Source organism: Enhydra lutris, unplaced genomic scaffold, assembly GCF_002288905.1.
Source record: "Enhydra lutris kenyoni isolate GAN:26980312 unplaced genomic scaffold, ASM228890v2 scaffoldscaffold17, whole genome shotgun sequence".
Taxonomy (NCBI): domain Eukaryota; kingdom Metazoa; phylum Chordata; class Mammalia; order Carnivora; family Mustelidae; genus Enhydra; species Enhydra lutris.
Genome location: NW_019154101.1, coordinates 560455 through 572156, shown reverse-complemented (window position 1 = coordinate 572156; position 11702 = coordinate 560455).

Genomic DNA, 11702 nt, shown 5'->3' with positions numbered 1-11702 from the left:
TTGCATTTCCTTGATAAGTTATATTGAGCATCTTTTTATGTGTCTGTTGGCCATCTGTATGTCATCTTAAGAGATATGTCTGTTCATGTCTCCTGATAATTTTTTAAATTGGATTTTTTTAGGGGTAGATTGTATAAGTTCTTTGTATATTTTGGATATTAACCCTTTTTCAGATATGATATTTTCAAATATATTCTCCCATTCAGTAGGTTGCCTTTTAGTTTTGTTCTCTTAATGTGCAGACATTTTTTATTTTGATGCATTCTCAATAGTTTTTGTTTTTATTTTCCTAGCCCCGGGAGACATATCTAGAAAAGTGTTGTTATAGTGTTACACTTTCATTTTGTTAAGCCATTGAGTTCTGGTGATTGTTAGATTTGCTCCTGGTAATAACCTCAGTGAATATACCTCTAAGTTGTTTAAAAAAAAAAAAACAAAAAACACAATAGAAGAAACAGTAAAGGATTCCGATATTTGTAAAATTTTTATATGTTAAAACCATTTGTAAAATATTCTTATTTTATTCATCTTTTGTATTATAACTATATTTATGAAATACTTACAGGTGTATTTTTCCATTATGACTCATGGATTTTTAATAGTTAATTTGCTCCTAGAAACTGTAATTGTGATTCATTGTTGGATATTCAGATTAATACAACTTGATCAATGGAAGCCCATTTGAGTTAGAATATTTGTACTTCTTTTTTTTTTTTTTTTAAAAGATTTTATTTATTTATTTGACAGATCACAAGCAGGCAGAGAGGCAGGCAGAGAGAGAGGAGGAAGCAGGCTCCCCTAGAGAGCAGAGAGCCCGATGCGGGGCTTGATCCCAGGACTCTTGAGATCATGACCTGAGCCGAAGGCAGCGGCTTAACCCACTGAGCCACCCAGGCGCCCCAGAATATTTGTACTTCTTTAAACAATGCTATCAAACAGTGTTTCAAATAATCTTACTATCTGACAACAACAAGGAGTTACTGGTCTGTTTGATTTTTCCCAGGCTCAGGATATGTAATCAGCCATTTATTAAGAAACAAATTCCTTTTAGTGGAGAAGGATATGAAATGTCAGATTCTGAACTCTAGGGATGCATATCAGATTGCTTCCAGTGTTTACTAGAACTGAGCAGAGTGACATCAGGTTTTAACATTGTGTATTAGAGAAAAACTAGAGCACACCTAATTGATTTTTATGCCTTATCCAAACTGTAGTCCATTTTCTTTTGTGTATCATATATTTTATCCATCATGATTTTATATTGATTTTATGGACAGACTACTTTATTGTATTTGTCTAAATAATATAAGGATAGCTAATTCTCATCACATACTAAATCCCGTGTTTCTTAGGATTCACTTTTCAAAACTCTACAACCCCCTTACTCCAAAGCTTTCTTCTGAAGAAAGTGTTGGTATGAAACTTTCTATGGACACTATTCTGATCAAGAGAATCCTGCAGAAAAGGAGGAAAATAGATTGATCTGGTGTTAATGTAAGCATTATGATCTAAATCTAAAATTAGAACACATAATCTGACAAGTACATTTTTATATATTTGTAAATGTAAAGACATAAAAAAAATCTTACCAAGTGGTATATATAAATCACTCTACATTATATAATTAAAGAACTAATTTTACTGGAAATAATACATGTACAGAAGAGGAATTTGTTTTCTCTGCCCTTCTAGGTTATTTTACTGGTCTAATAATCAAATTGACATAAGATAGATTAACCAAAAAAAAAAAATTGTTTGCATATTCTGGGCCCCACAAAGCGAAGAGATTCAAGGTCAAGCTGGGAAATTAAAGGTTATATGCCATCCTGACCTAGAGAACAGGATAGGGTCCTGAAGCTTCAAAGGGGAAGAGGGTAATTCACAGGGTGATGAGGAGAACAGATATTTGGTAATTAGATATTTGTCCTGCCATATAGATGGGTCATTCAGATAAAAATGATATCTTAGTTATAGCTCTCTTGCTGGGACAGGCTGCCTATTTAAGTTCTGTTAGGTAGTTTATGGGAGAGGTAAAAATTTTTTTGAATCTGTTGACTCTTGATTGCCTTCAACTCAAAATAGTCCACACGCCAAAGTGGCACATTTTGGGAAGACATATTTTGAACCTCTTCACATGAGATATAAACTCCTAGAAACCCCAACGTTTCTTAATGTTAGCAGAATAGAGAAGGAAAAAGAACAGAAAAAAATGTCTTATTAGGGTTCCAATAGTGACTTATAGTCTTAATACAAATCTAAAGTAATAAAGATAATTAAACATTGAATGCCTAATGAATTTTTTGCTTGATTAATGGAAATGGCATAGTATGAATGCCGAAAAGTACAACATGGATTTGAGAATTGAGTATTTGGAGGGGATTCAAATAGCATGCAAATATTTTCAAACACGATGAATATCTATTACTAATAGCTCTACTAATAAGCTGCATAAAATGATTAAAATTTTGCCTCAGGGAAGTACAACACCTCTTTAATAAATTATGGGGGATATACCAAATGTCTAAGGTTATGACAAGGAAGTAAGTGGTTACAATATTGTTTTTTGTTTTGTTTTATTTTTTATTTTTGTTTTTTTAATTTATTTTTTAATTATTTTTTATAAACATATATTTTTATCCCAGGGGTATAGGTCTGTGAATCGCCAGGTTTACACAATTCACAGCACTCACCATAGCACATACCCAACCCCAATGTCCATAACCCCACCCCCCTTCTCCCAACCCCCCTCCCCCCAGCAACCCTCAGTTTGTTTTGTGAAATTAAGAGTCACTTATGGTTTGTCTCCCTCCCAATCCCATCTTGTTTCATTTATTCTTCTCCTACCCCATTAATCCCCCATGTTGAATCTCCACTTCCTCATATCAGGGAGATCATTTGATAGTTGTTTTTCTCTGATTGACTTATTTCGCTAAGGATGATACCCTCTAGTTCCATCCACATCGTCGCAAATGGCAAGATTTCATTTCTTTTGATGGCTGCATAGTATTCCATTGTGTATATATACCACATCTTCTTTATCCATTCATCACTTGATGGACATCTAAGTTCTTTCCATAGTTTGGCTATTGTAGACATTGCTGCTATAAACATTCGAGTGCAAGTGCCCCTTCGGATCACTACGTTTGTATCATTAGGGTAAATACCCAGTAGTGCAATTGCTGGGTCGTAGGATAGTTCTATTTTCAACATTTTGAGGAACCTCCAAGGTATTTTCCAGAGTGGTTGCACCAGCTTGCATTCCCACCAACAGTGTAGGAGGGTTCCCCTTTCTCTGCATCCTCGCCAGCGTCTGTCATTTCCTGACTTGTTAATTTTAGCCATTCTGACTGGTATGAGGTGATATCTCATTGTGGTTTTGATTTGTATTTCCCTGATGCTGAGTGATGTGGAGCACTTTTTCATGTGTCTGTTGGCCATCTGGATGTCTTCTTTGCAGAAATGTCTGTTCATGTCTTCCGCCCATTTCTTGATTGGATTATTTGTTCTTTGGGTGTTGAGTTTGATAAGTTCTTTATAGATTTTGGACACTAGCCCTTTATCCGATATGCCATTTGCAAATATCTTCTCCAATTCTGTCAGTTGTCTTTTGGTTTTGTTAACTGTTTCCTTTGCTGTGCAAAAGCTTTTGATCTTGATAAAATCCCAATAGTTCGTTTTGGCCCTTGCTTCCCTTACCTTTGGCCATGTTCCTAGGAAGATGTTGCTGCGGCTGAGGTTGAAGAGGTTGCTGCCTGTGTTCTCCTCAAGGACTTTGATGGATTCCTTTCTCACATTGAGATCCTTCATCCATTTTGAGTCTATTTTCATGTGTGGTGTAAGGAAATGGTCCAATTTCATTCTTCTGCATGTGGCTGTCCAATTTTCCCAACACCATTTATTGAAGAGGCTGTCTTTTTTTCCATTGGACATTCTTTCCTGCTTTGTCAAAGGTTAGTTGACCATAGAGTTGAGGGTCTATTACTGGGCTCTCTATTCTGTTTCATTGATCTATGTGTCTGTTTTTGTGCCAGTACCATGCTGTCTTGAGGATGACAGCTTTGTAATAGAGCTTGAAGTGCGGAATTATGATGTCACCAACTTTGGCTTTCTTTTTCAATATTCCTTTGGCTATTCGAGGTCTTTTCTGGTTCCATATAAATTTTAGGATTATTTGTTCCATTTCTTTGAAAAAAATGGATGGTATTTTGATAGGAGTTGCATTAAATGTGTAGATTGCTTTAGGTGGCATAGACATTTTCACAATATTTGTTATTCTAATCCAGGAGCATGGAACATTTTTCCATTTCTTTGTGTCTTCCTCAATTTCTTTCATGAGTACTTTATAGTTTTCTGAGTATAGATTCTTAGCCCCTTTGGTTAGGTTTATTCCTAGGTATCTTATAGTTTTGGGTGCAATTGTAAATGGGATTGACTCCTTAATTTCTCTTTCTTCTGTCTAGCTGTTGGTGTAGAGAAATGCAACTGATTTCTGTGCATTGATTTTATGTCCTGACACTTTACTGAATTCCTGTACAAGTTCTAGCAGTTTTGGAGTGGAGTCTTTTGGGTTTTCCACATTTACTATCATATCATCTGCGAAGAGTGATAGTTTGACTTCTTCTTTGCTGACTTGCATGCCTTTAATTTCCTTTTGTTGTCTGATTGCTGAGGCTAAGACTTCTAGTACTATGTTGAATAGCAGTGGTGATAAAGGACATCCCTGCCGTGTTCCTGACCTTAGTGGAAAAGCTTTCAGTTTTTCTCCATTGAGAATGATATTTGCGGTGGGTTTTTCATAGATGGCTTTGATAATATTGAGGTATGTGCCCTCTATCCCTACACTTTGAAGAGTTTTGATCAGGAAGGGATGCTGTACTTTGTCAAATGCTTTTTCATCATCTATGGAAAGTATCATATGGTTCCTGTTCTTTCTTTTATTAATGTGTTGTATCACATTGATTGATTTGCGGATGTTGAACCAAACTTGCAGCCCTGGAATAAATCCCACTTGGTCGTGGTGAATAATCCTTTTAATGTACTGTTGAATCCTATTGGCTAGTATTTTGGCGAGAATTTTTGCATCTGTGTTCATCAAGGATATTGGTCTGTAGTTCTCTTTTTTGATGGGATCCTTGTCTGGTTTTGGGATCAAGGTGATGCTGGCCTCATAAAATGAGTTTGGAAGTTTTCCTTCCATTTCTATTTTTTGGAACAGTTTCAGGAGAATAGGAATTAGTTCTTCTTTAAATGTTTGGTAGAATTCCCCCGGGAAGCCATCTGGCCCTGGGCTTTTGTTTGTTTGGAGATTTTTGATGACTGTTTCAATCTCCTTACTGGTTATGGGTCTGTTCAGGCTTTCTATTTCTTCCTGGTTCAGTTGTGGTAGTTTATATGTCTCTAGGAATGCATCCATTTCTTCCAGATTGTCAAATTTGTTGGCGTAGAGTTGCTCATAGTATGTTCTTATAATTGTCTGTATTTCTTTGGTGTTAGTTGTGATCTCTCCTCTTTCATTCATGATTTTATTTATTTGGGTCCTTTCTCTTTTCTTTTTGATAAGTCTGGCCAGGGGTTTATCGATCTTATTAATTCTTTCAAAGAACCAGCTCCTAGTTTCATTGATTTGTTCTATTGTTTTTTTGGTTTCTATTTCATTGATTTCTGCTCTGATCTTTATGATTTCTCTTCTCCTGCTGGGTTTAGGGTTTCTTTCTTGTTCTTTCTCCAGCTCCTTTAGGTGTAGGGTTAGGTTGTGTACCTGAGACCTTTCTTGTTTCTTGAGAAAGGCTTGTACCGCTATATATTTTCCTCTCAGGACTGCCTTTGTTGTGTCCCACAGATTTTGAACCGTTGTGTTTTCATTATCATTTGTTTCCATGAATTTTTTCAATTCTTCTTTAATTTCCTGGTTGACCCATTCATTCTTTAGAAGGATGCTGTTTAGTCTCCATGTATTTGGGTTCTTTCTAAATTTCCTCTTGTGATTGAGTTCTAGCTTCAGAGCATTGTGGTCTGAAAATTTGCAAGGAATGATCCGAATCTTTTGATACCAGTTGAGACCTGATTTAGGACCAAGGATGATCTATTCTGGAGAATGTTCCATGTGCACTAGAGAAGAAAGTGTATTCTGTTGCTTTGGGATGAAATGTTCTGAATATATCTGTGATGTCCATCTGGTCCAGTGTGTCATTTAAGGCCTTGATTTCCTTGTTGATCTTTTCTTGGATGATCTGTCCATTTCAGTGAGGGGAGTGTTAAAGTCCCCTACGATTATTGTATTATTGTCGATGTGTTTCTTTGATTTTGTTATTAATTGGTTTATATAGTTGGCTGCTCCCATGTTAGGGGCATAGATATTTAAAATTGTTAGATCTTCTTGTTGGACAGTTCCTTTGAGTATGATATAGTGTCCTTCCTCATCTCTTATTATAGTCTTTGGCTTAAAATCTAATTGATCTGATATAAGGATTGCCACTCCTGCTTTTTTCTGATGTCCATTAGCATGGTAAATTCTTTTCCACCCCCTCACTTTAAATCTGGAGGTGTCTTCGGGTATAAAATGAGTTTCTTGTAGGCATCATATAGATGGGTTTTGTTTTTTTATCCATTCTGATACCCTGTGTCTTTTGATTGGGGCATTAGGCCATTAACATTCAGGGTAACTATTGAGAGATATGAATTTAGTGCCATTGTATTGCCTGTAAGGTGACTGTTACCGTATATTGTCTCTGTTTCTTTCTGATTTACAACTTTTAGGGTCTCTCTTTGCTTAGAGGACCCCTTTCAATAATTCCTGTAGAGGTGGTTTGGTATTTGCAAATTCTTTCAGTTTTTGTTTGTCCTGGAAGCTTTTAATCTCTCCTATTTCAACGACAGCCTAGCTGGATATAGTATTCTTGGCTGCATGTTTTTCTCGTTTAGTACTCTGAATATATCATGCCAGCTCTTTCTGGCCTGCCAGGTCTCTGTGGATAAGTCTGCTGCCAATCTAATATTTTTACCATTGTACGTTACAGACTTCTTTTCCCGGGCTGCTTTCAGGATCTTCTCTTTGTCACTAAGACTTGTAAATTTTACTATTAGGTGACGGGGTGTGGACCTATTCTTATTGATTTTGAGGGGGGTTCTCTGAATCTCCTGGATTTTGATGCTTGTTCCCTTTGCCATATTGGGGAAATTCTCTCCAATAATTCTCTCCAATATACCTTCTGCTCCCCTCTCTGTTTCCTCTTCTTCTGGAATCCCAATTATTCTAATGTTGTTTCGTCTTATGGTGTCACTTATCTCTCGAATTCTCCCCTCATGGTCCAGTAGCTGTTTGTCCCTCTTTTGCTCAGCTTCTTTATTCTCTGTCATTTGGTCTTCTATATCGCTAATTCTTTCTTCTGCCTCATTTATCCTAGCAGTGAGAGCCTCCATTTTTGATTGCACCTCATTAATAGCTTTTTTGATTTCAACTTGGTTAGATTTTAGTTCTTTTATTTCTCCAGAAAGGGCTTTTATATCTCCCGAGAGCGTTTCTCTAATATCTACCATGCCTTTTTCGAGCCTGGCTAGAACCTTGAGAATCGTCATTTTGAACTCTAGATCTGACATATTACCAATGTCTGTATTGATTAGGTCCCTAGCCTTTGGTACTGCCTCTTGTTCTTTTTTTTGTGGTGAATTTTTCCACCTTGTCATTTTGTCCAGATAAGAGTAGATGAAGGAGCAAGTAAAATACTAAAAGGGTGGCAACAACCCCAGGAAAATATGCTTTAACCAAATCAGAAGAGATCCTAAATTGTGAGGTGGGAGAAAGGGGATAAAAAGAGGTTCAGAAAGATGAAAAAAAAAAAAGGAAAAAAAAAAAAGAAAAAAAAAAAAAAAAAAAAAACAAAAAAAAAAAAAAAAAAAAAAGGAAAAAAATATATATATATTAGATAAACTAGTTAAAAAACGTTAAAGAAAAGGGTAAAAGTTAAAAAAATTTAGCAGAAGAAGAAAAATAAATTGAAAAAGAAAAAAAAATTTAACTGCAAGGCTAAAGAATCATGGGGAGAAAGCCTTGAGTCTGTGCTTTGCTTTCTCCTCCTTTGGAATTCCGCTGCTCTCCTTGGTATTGAAACTGTACTCCTTGGTAGGTGAACTTGGTCCTGGCTGGGCTTCTTGTTGATCTTCTGGGGGAGGGGCCTGTTGTAGTGATTCTCAAGTGTCTTTGCCCCAGGCGGAGTTGCACCGCCCTTACCAGGGGCCGGGCTGAGTAATCTGCTCGGGTTTGCTTTCGGGAGCTTTTGTTCCCTGAGCGCTTTCCGTAGAGTTCCGGAGGGCAGGAATGAAGATGGCGGCCTCCCGGTCTCCGGCCCGGAGGAGCCGAGAGCCCAGGGCCCCACTCCTCAGTGCGCCCTCAGAGAACAGCGCCGATTTACTCCCGTCACCCTGCCTCCGGCCGCGCTCCGAGCTGACCGAGCCTGCGACCGGTTCAAGGTAACCCCGAGCTTAGAGCTTACTCCTCGGTTCTGTCTCTGTAGCCGGCTTCCCTGTTCTAATACCTGTAAGCTCTGCGACACTCAGACACCCCCGATCCTTCTGTGACCCTGCGGGACCTGAGGCCACGCTGACCCTGAGTGGGCTTCACCCCGCTTAAGCCTCTGGAGCGATGTCCCTCAGCGGAACAGACTTTTAAAAGTCCCGATTTTGTGCTCCGTTGCTCCGTTGCTCCGCCGCTTGCCGGGAGCCGGCCCCTCCCCCCGCGGTCTATCTTCCCGTCGCTTTGGTTCACTTCTCCGCCAGTCCTACCTTTCAGAAAGTGGTTGATTTTCTGTTTCTAGAGTTGCTGTTCTTCTTCTCTTCGATCTCCCATTGGAATTGTAGGTGTTTGCAATCTTTAGATAAGCTATCTAGCTGATCTCCCGCTACCTGAAGTAGTCTCAGCCTGCTACTTCTCCGCCATCTTGACTCCTCCCCTCCAGAGTTTTGTCCTAAAAGACATTTTTAAAATAACTCAATGTCAAAATTTTCTGTATGCATTATATTAAAATAGAGAATATTGAAAACATACACTAAACTTTTAAATCTAACACAGAAGCAAACTGAGTTGATATCCCACCACTGAATCAGGTCTATAAAACTCCTTTTGGGAAATTATTTTCCCTAAATTCTTAGAAGGAGAATTATTTCTCTTCCAAAATGTAAGATAGAAAAATTCACCTTTAATGAGGACGCAAATTTCAGTTGAACCTTCGGCATAATTATTTTTTTAAGATGATACTTGTCTCTTTTCTCCTAGTGCATGGCCTACTCTAGACCCCAGCTCCCAATAGCCCAATATTCCTGCATGTCTTTCTGACTGTTCAGTCTAGAAACCTCTGCCCCAGTTCAGTACCTGATTTCACACATACCCCAAATACCAGTTTTTCAACTTAGCCTCCTGCAGGCTGATCCCTGCTATGTAATAATAATTATATATATATATATATAAATAAATAAATTTGGGTGTTTATCTGGATGTGGCACTAGTTTTTAAAGTGCTTTCAACTGTATTATTCTACTTCATTCATCTTTATGACAGTTCTAAGAGTTGAGAACACAGAGTGTTATTTGTGTTTCACAGATTAAGAAGTGAATACAGAAAAAATTAAATGAATGTTAAAGTTCATTTGGTTGGGTTAACAAAAGCAACATAACTGGAATTAAACACAGTGATCCCGCTCTCCTGACCAATGTCCATCCACATGATACATAAGTATGGTTTAAGTATACAAGTGGCTTAAAGGCAACTTTTAAAAAATGAATCTTGGTTTCATGGAAGTTCATTGATTTCATTGATTTCCCAGTGATTCAAATAAACATTTGTTCATTGCAAATCTATGTTATAAGCACTCTGCTTATTTGTTTAGGCTCCAAAGGAGGATAAAAAAGAGTTTCTTCCTTTGAGCTCATAGTCTGGTGGTCGTGGAGATACATATGTAATACAGTTGGAGGGGTTGTATGAAGAAACTAGGTACACAGTGTGTTAGGAGCCTCAGAAAGAAACTAACTAGAAGGGAGGGGGTATTGTTACATTAGGTGTTACAATAAACTTGTATTATGACCTGAAAAATAAGAAGGAGCTTGAGAGGCAGAGAAAAATAAAGGCCTTTCAGCTACAGACAAAGAATTTTAAAGGCAAAGTCTTAGTTGTATTCATATAACAACCCTTTGTATAATCTTCATGTAGGTGGAAAAATGAAAGGGGAAGGGAAAAGAAGAATTGGGGGCCACTTTTGAAAGTGTATTGGTCATGTTAAAGCAATGGTAAAACATTATAAATGGCAAGTTTTGAAAGAATAGGAGGTATATGATTCCATTTGCAAGAAGAAAGACACCTTTGGGGGTGGAGGGAATAAAAGCTGGAGTAGGCCAGACTGGGTGAAGGAAAACAGAGGCAGAACAGTGATGAGGAAGATGGAGGAGGATGTTTCCTACAGGAGCCTAGTCTGGATTTGTAATACCGGATGCTTGTTATGTGTTCCAGCTTGTGATTCATGGACTCCACTTCTAAAAGACTTTCATATATGTAATTTCTTTTTGCACAGCATGATTAGTTTCTGAGGGAAAGCAGAGTACACCACCCCAGAATGTGTCACCTAGATATGTGGATTATTTTGAATTGGAATCAGGGCCCAATAGACTGAGGAAGAGCTTTTTACCTCCCCCCTTAACTACCTAAAAGGATTTAGTAAAGGGGTCTGTACCAAGAAAAGGGCTATTACCAAAAATAAATTTTTATATCCAAAATATGTATCTGCATGGCATGGTCAACATTTGGTCTACAAAATACTTGTTCTTAGCTCCCTTTTGAGACCCCAGACCCCTAACCCCTTCTCCTTAGCTTAGGATATTATATAAGCTTCAATTACCTGGCTACTTATTTCATGGGCCTCTGCACGTACAGTGTTTTTCTCCTGGTAATCTCTTTTACAGAAATTTAATTATTAGGCTAGCCAAAAAACACTGAGGGGAAGAAGGGAAAATTTCCTACCTCTACATTTTCTTCCTAATATTTTCTATTATTTTTCTATTTAAGACATGGTTTTACTTAGGTACTCATCTCAGCCTTTTGGAATTTATGTTTTAATACTATTTTTTTTTTTAAATGAAGTGTTTTTTTTTCCTACTTACAACAACACTTTTGACACACTTTTTGTGTGAGTTTTTCACAACCAGCAATTTCCCAATCCTGTGGACACAGAACATCCCACAATACAATTCAGTCCTAACACTGTCTACCTGGAGTTAATGCAAATCCCACAGGTTAAGGGTTTAGTCCCATAAGATCTCCTGCCCCACTTAGTTGACATTCTCAAATATCAGGTTGTATTGGCTATAAACGGGGTTTCCATGATCCCTTCCATGGGTTCAATAACTTGCTAGTAGGGCTCGCAGGACTCAGGAATAATGATTTACTTTCTAGATTACAAAAAATACAACTGAAAGGGAAAAGATGCACAGAACAAGGTATGGGGAAGGGGTGGAGTTTCTATGCCCCTTCCAGGGGCACCACCCTCTTAACATCCCCATGTGTTTCCCGTCTGGAAGTTCCCCAAACCCCTTCAGTGAAGGTTTTTTAGAAGGTTTCACCACTTAGGCATGATTGATAATAAACTCAATCTTCAGCTCTTTCTCCTTCCTGTCAGGGAATGGGGCTGAAAATTCCAACCTTCTAATCACATTGTTGATTC